This window comes from Gymnoscopelus braueri (genome assembly GCF_963280865.1).
Source record: "Gymnoscopelus braueri genome assembly, chromosome: 17".
NCBI classification, from domain to species: Eukaryota; Metazoa; Chordata; class Actinopteri; order Myctophiformes; family Myctophidae; genus Gymnoscopelus; species Gymnoscopelus braueri.
The window spans coordinates 13,435,473-13,442,330 of record NC_137617.1 but is presented as its reverse complement, the minus strand read 5'-3'; the positions used below and the strand labels follow the sequence as shown (position 1 = coordinate 13,442,330).

Here is a 6,858-nt window from a genome sequence, read left to right as displayed (position 1 = left end):
TTCTTGCTTGACATTCTGCTGTCTGTCTCTCACTCTCACCTCGTCTCTGGGTCTCTAGCCCACAGTCTCTCTAGTCTCTTTTTATTAGTCTCTCCATGTCTTTCTGTGTCTTTTCTTGACTCTCAGTTCTGAGTCTTCCTTACCCTGGACAGACTTAAGTATCTATAATCTAGGTGATACTAAAGTCTGGTCAAAGGTGATACAATTAATTATATCTACACAATTTCTAAAAAGAGCATGAAGGTAAGCACACTTACGAGCTGAAAACAGGTCGTCTTCTCTTGTCTACAACATATAAAACCAAGAGCAATGAACGATGAAGAAAATCAGAAAGTTTGCTCGATAGAGCTTTTTTTTTCTCAAGAAAATATTGGTTTACCGCCCACCGTTAACTGCTGCACCAGGTACTGCAAGAGCAACAAGTCACAAATATAACTTTGTACATAATACTATAGCACTATAATATGGTACATATAGACATAATTCCTTGAATAAGTTTGGTTTATTGAGAAAATAAGCCGATTTCTTCATGTTTTGCTGCTGCATTGCTGCTGGCTTTATACAGTGACAGGAGCACACTAATTTGCAGCTCCTTAGTGTGCTTTTATCCATGCTGCTGACAATTTTTATAAAACGTGTAGGGCAGCGCATATTAACCTATGGGCCGGGGCCCACTGGTGGGCCATGAGGGAATTACAGGTGGTTTTGCAAGTGGTTTTACAAGAGGTCTCTCTTGTAAAAGAGATTTCTGATCTCCTGATATAGCATTAATATAACATAAATATGTAAAAAAAAAAGACATGATATTTTTTTGTTAAAAACATTTCATTGTGATACCGATAAATAGCATCTTAACGTATACTATGTTAGTTCCATTGATCCAAGCCAGAACACAATCAATTGTTTGATTAATCGTTGAAATAAACATGCTCTGAAAATGCACAGCTGCCATGTGGTCAGATGGGTGGGCAGCGAACACTTCAAGATTTTAAAGTGGGCCCTGATCCAGAAAACGTTGGGAATCACTGCTGTAGGGAAACTGTGTTGCCTCCCTCCAGACTTTAGTATGATGCCAGATTATAGATACTTAAATCTGCCTGGACTATGTCTCCCTGTATCTATTCTGGTCTGTCTCTCTCTATTTCCACAGTTCTCTGTGTCTCCCTTTGCATCCTCTAGAAACAATGGGGGGGAAAATATACATTCACATAAATAACCACACCGCCATGATGATATACAATATATCACTCCCTCTTGTGTGATATTACTTAATTATTTGAAAGTCAATTCTCTTCTGTTGTACCAGGGAGATTAAAACAAGAGCTCAGAATGACTTTGCACGACTATTTGACACAAAACCCTGACTGCCTGAAGTGCATAAAGTGCTTGCAGCTGTCTCTCAGTGTCTGAAAGGTACTTGCGTAAAACGGGCAATCTGGGCAGGTAGACAGGTGCTCTTCTCTTCTTCTCATCTGCAAGGGGAAACGAAAAGATGGGGGTGGAGGGGTTTGGGGGAGAATATGCCTGGTGAGCTGCTTTGAGTCTGACAGTGTTTCAAATGATGCAGTGAGTCAACACAGCGATTCTGGTATAATAGTCTCTCTTTCCCCTCCTGGGCGGGTGGAGTCTTCACCTATCACTGCTGCCTTACAGATGGTCGTCATCAAATCCCTCAGGAATGGAGATGAGCTCATCTGAGATTCTAGATTGTCCTGTGGGAGTGGAAGAGAACATGGAAGAGGACGAAACATATATCAATTTCACAGGCAGGGGAGGAGCTGTCACCACTCTTAACTACTTACACTCGATATACTTCATTGTCCGGGGTCTCTCAGGGGTCTATTTCCCCCCGCTCTATACCAAATCTCTTTGCCGCTTCAGCTATCACTATTTTTCAACTTAATTTATTTTAATAAATTAGTGCTATTGAACACCCTTTTACGTCTTTGTGTGGGTTTTACAAATATTGAACCAATGAAAAGTATTAAAAAGCGCTTCTGACAAAACCTCCTGTCTCCATTTGATCCATTGGATGAAAAAAAAAGATACTCAGTATCATTTTCATGATAGTCTTTGTAATGATGTGGATATGAGTAGTAGTACTGTAGCTTAGTGAGTACAATGGTAATAATGAAACGGTAATGAGAATGATATTAATACGGTATTAATTATGATTGCACATTTTGTCAGTCTTTTGTATTTTATATCCTTTTGCTTTCCTTGGGTTTTGTTTTGTTACAAAGCACACTGAAATGCATTTCTCATTATTTGACACAGACACAATTACTGCCTCAAAGGTACTGCTATAAAAACTGGTCAAACATTGGCCAAATTGTTAAATAATATAAGAAAGAGGCAACATTTTTGAAAATAGCTGATCTACAAGTCATTGTGAGCTTGTAGATATGTTCACAGGGTTAGTGTCCTGTGTTTATGTGTATATCCAAATATTCCATTCAAGAACAATTTAACACACATCTTCCTATTTTGGTGCTGAGCCTAACTGCAAGGGCAATGAAATCATAAAAAATTAAGGGCTCGCAACTCACTTTGAATGCTCCAAACTTTATTGATCAAGAGCTGCAGCAATGTTTTGACCTACTGAAGAACACACAGTGAAGATCAAAATGATGCTGCTACTCTTGATCAATAAAGTTTGGAGCATTCAAAGTGAGTTGCCCGAAACCCTCCTTTTCTAAAGCCAAAATATTTCAGGCGTTCCCTACAAACTGTCAATGTGGGAAATCCAAATACAGTCTTCCACCACTAGAGAGAGACAGACACAGACAGAGAGAGAGAGAGAGAGAGATGGGAGAAGAATTGTCTTCCACACTTCTCATGTTTCTCTGTCTCTCTCTCTGTTCTCCCCTCTCCAAATCCTCCTCTTTTTCCATTCTCCCCTCAAGCCTGTTTATTTCTGCAGCTACTATGGGGTGCCGAGAGTGAGAGAAGGAAGGAGTGAACGTTGGATGGCGTTCTACTCCCATCTCCGTCCTTCTCTGCTCATTGCAATCACCCTCCTCCTCCTCATTGTCCACCTCCTCGTCCTCTTTGTCCTCCTCCTCGTCCTCTCGTACAGTTTGTTTCTTCCTGGTTCATTTCTGCAGCTCCTGCGGCGTGCTGAAGGTCACGTACACATTGGGCTGCAAACTCCTTCACCTGGTCTATCATCAGCAAGTCCTGGAGATAAAGAGAGAGATAGAGAGAGAGACAGAGAGATAGAGAGAGAGAGAGACAGAGAGATAGAGAGAGAGACAGAGGGATAGAGAGAGAGACAGACATGAAGATGAGAGACGAAGGATAACGTTGTCGTGCAGAAACCTATTATCACCATATTCTAACTTTTTGTGTTTTTCCGCAAATTACGTTTGCGAAAAACGACTTAAAGAGGTGGTGCCATGGTTTTGCACTTTTTCTGTTTTTCATGTGTCTATGAGGTTGATAGAACTTCATTAAGCCCCCCGGTGGTGTTTTTATGGTGTTTTATGTCTTCTCTGACTATTTGGAGTTTCTTCCTGGAGGCTGAAACCTTGAGGGTCAAAAGTGCCAATAGAGAAACAGGGGCATTGTGACATCACAATGCCATACCCTCCCCCTCATTATCATAACACAACAGGTGTGGGCATGAGGAGGAGGAGGGACTAGGACAGGTGGGTGGTGCTAAGGTGGTGGAGGAGGTGCTAAGGTGAGAACCAGGTATACTTAATGAACTGGAGGCGTGTCCACATAAAAACAACATTTTACACTTACTGTACACTTTTTTTTTTTTTGAAAAAAATCCTTACATAATAATAATACCTTATGATCAGGTTTTAAGGTTGAAAAATATCATGGCACTCCATCTTTAATCATACTACAGTGTCACACAAAAGCACCAAAAGTAGCAGATCCACAAGCTCGAACCGCAGCAAGCGTCGCATTTTGAGCTTCAGATCTGCTACTTTTTCTGTTTTTGAATTTGAACATGAGGTTTCCACCCAACAGAGACGATAATAAAGATGTAATTCACTTTCCTTTCTTTGCAAGATTTTTCAGGTTGAGGGTACAATGGACTGAGGAAGGGTGCACAGTAAAATACTCAGAGTGAAATTAAAACTAAGGATTTTACTGTGTGACGTGCACCAAGGAATGGTTTTGACCTGGGCCCAGGTAAAGCCAGACTAACTGAAAATACTGTGTTATTAACTGGACCAAAGTTAAGCCAGGCTATCTGAACATACTGTGTTATTAACTGGACCAAAGTGAAGCCAGGCTAACTGAACACATTGAGTTGTTAACTGGACCAAAGTTAAGCCAGGCTAACTGAACACATTGAGTTGTTACCTGGACAAAGTGGCTGGGTGTTTCACTGCAAATGCTGTTGATCTGACCATTGACGATGGGGATGATCTTAGCTAGGGGCAGGCTGACTACTGACAGACTGGAGAGACGGACACAGAGATATCAGTTGAAGGGCCCTTCACACCATGCACTATAACTATAGAGATATTGTTTTTAAAATCGTTCTAACTCAAGTGGAAGACAGAGTCCCAGTCCACACCACAACTACAACAAAGACAATGGTGAACGACCCTTAAGGCACAAAAGACTACATCCAGAAATACGCACACACCAAGCAGACCACCCCAATGCTTGGAACCCCTGCTGTTTGCAGTCGGCTTGGTTTGTTCTAAGATTTAGCCACAAAGTATTTATGATGAAAACTGTATTCAGTCCGCACATTTAGAATGATGAAAGACAATTTTTCTTAATTTATTTACACATATATGTGTACAGTGTACTGTATCACACTATAAATATGCAACTAAATATTACAGTAGAGCCATTGATGGCTACTAAGAATCATGGTTGGTACACAGACATGCCAATTGGGGAGCTGACCTATCAGAAGCAGAGCTAAGGGCAAAGTCATCGGGAGGCGGGCGGAAGAATTTGGCCAGGTTGTCAAGAAGACGAGAGAATCCTCGGTTTAGACAGGTGTTGAGAACAGTGCTGAAGTCTGGACTGGAGACACACACTGTGTCTTTGGCGTGGTGTTTGCCTGTCCAGCATGTCTCTGGTCTCACTGAGCAGTTTGATGGTCATAACGTCCTGTTCTGTCACACACACACACACACACACACACTCTTTACAAAGTAGAAAAAACTGCCGATCTAAAAGCTCCACAACGCGTCAACAGATCTAGGTACGTAGGCGGAGTATTGCTCCTCTTCTGAAATTACCTTTAATAAGTAGTTTTTCTATCACTTTCTGCTTTATACAACCAAGTACAGCATATATGAATAATTCTTGTGACCTGATCAGACAGTGTGGTCTCTTCGTCAGCTAACATGTACCAGGAGTCCCTACCCGGCCCCTCCAGGGGTCCTTGGCCTCCCTCTACCAGCGCTCTGATCCAGCTCAGCTGTTGTTCCAGTTCCAAGAGGGACAGACTCTGTTTCAGAGAGACACTGGACACACACACACACACACACACACACACACACACACACACACACACACACACACACACACACACACACACACACACACACACACACACACACACACACACACACACACACACACACACACACACACACACACACACGTTTGGATGAGAACAACATCGGGAGAGCTGCTAGCAGACAGACAGACAGACAGACAGACAGACAGACAGACAGACAGACAGACAGACAGACAGACAGACAGACAGACAGACACTCACTCTCCCCGTGTATCCTGCACTGCTCTCTTTACCACTGACATCAGTTCTGTCAAATCTGAGAAAAACAGAGAGAGAGAATCAGAATCAATCGTTATCACATTACAAGTAAGCTGGGTGAGAGAGGAAGAAGGCAGGTTGGACTGAGGAAAAAGCAACAGGACATGCAAGTGTGTGTGTGTGTGTGTGTGTGTGTGTGTGTGTGTGTGTGTGTGTGTGTGTGTGTCCAGTGTCTCTCTGAAACAGAGACAGTCTGCGTGTGTGCGTGCGTGCGTAAACACACACACACACACACACACACACACAGACACACACACACACACACACACACACACACACACACACACACACTGTTAACATACTACTGTACACCACTATAATACGCGTAAAACCTGTTCCATACATCATGAAATAATGTTAACTTACATACTGTACACTGCTACAATACTGGGCATAAAACCTGTTCCATACATCATTAAATCATGTAAACATTGTTCTGTACACCAGGGCTGGGCAATTTACAAAAAATATATCAAAACTGACATTTAGAACCAATAACTGACTTAAACTTTGCTAAACTTGTTAACCTAGGGAGACACCTCTTGCGAAACTCTTGTGCAAATCACAGTGGTGTCTATTCTCACCTCCAGTGTCTAATTTAGTCACATACAATCAGAGTCACTATAGTAAGCTTTTATTACCTATGGTGTCATAGGTAATATGACATCGTCAAGCTAGTAATTAAACTTCAGATCTACAAGAACATTTTTGAAATTTGACCACATTTTGAAATAAATTGAAGAACTTTGGGATGCCAGGCAAAATAAAAAAACTTCATATTTTGCTGCATACACCCAGTTATAAGCACCATGGACAGCGATACTCTCTCTCTCATGTCTATGTCAGTCTGTATGTCTGTCTGTCTGTCTGTCACAGTCTGTCTGTGACAGTTACATTTGAAATTTTACCTTTTGATAGACTGGTGATAAAAACATAATTGACACAGGGATTAATAAGGGATTACAAATACATTATGATGACAAATATGTTCCAAATTTGTACTCACTGGCTGTTCTTGTGTTGATGCTATATCTAGTGGCCTATAGCTTTGACCTTGCACACATTTGACAAACATCTTTATATAGAAAACAGTG

General features: G+C 41.5%; 1 pseudogene across 1 annotated transcript; it reads right to left on the bottom strand.

Annotated features, from left to right (window-relative positions):
• Window positions 1–3,095: 3,095 nt before the first annotated feature.
• Window positions 3,096–6,177, bottom strand: LOC308104968 (peroxisomal biogenesis factor 3-like; annotated as a pseudogene). Its single transcript has 6 exons — window positions 6,165–6,177; window positions 5,708–5,762; window positions 5,307–5,450; window positions 4,882–5,004; window positions 4,324–4,420; window positions 3,096–3,180 (listed from the first exon to the last, which is right to left on the bottom strand). The product of its transcript is annotated as a peroxisomal biogenesis factor 3-like (transcript).
• Between the last annotated feature and the right edge of the window lie 681 nt (window positions 6,178–6,858).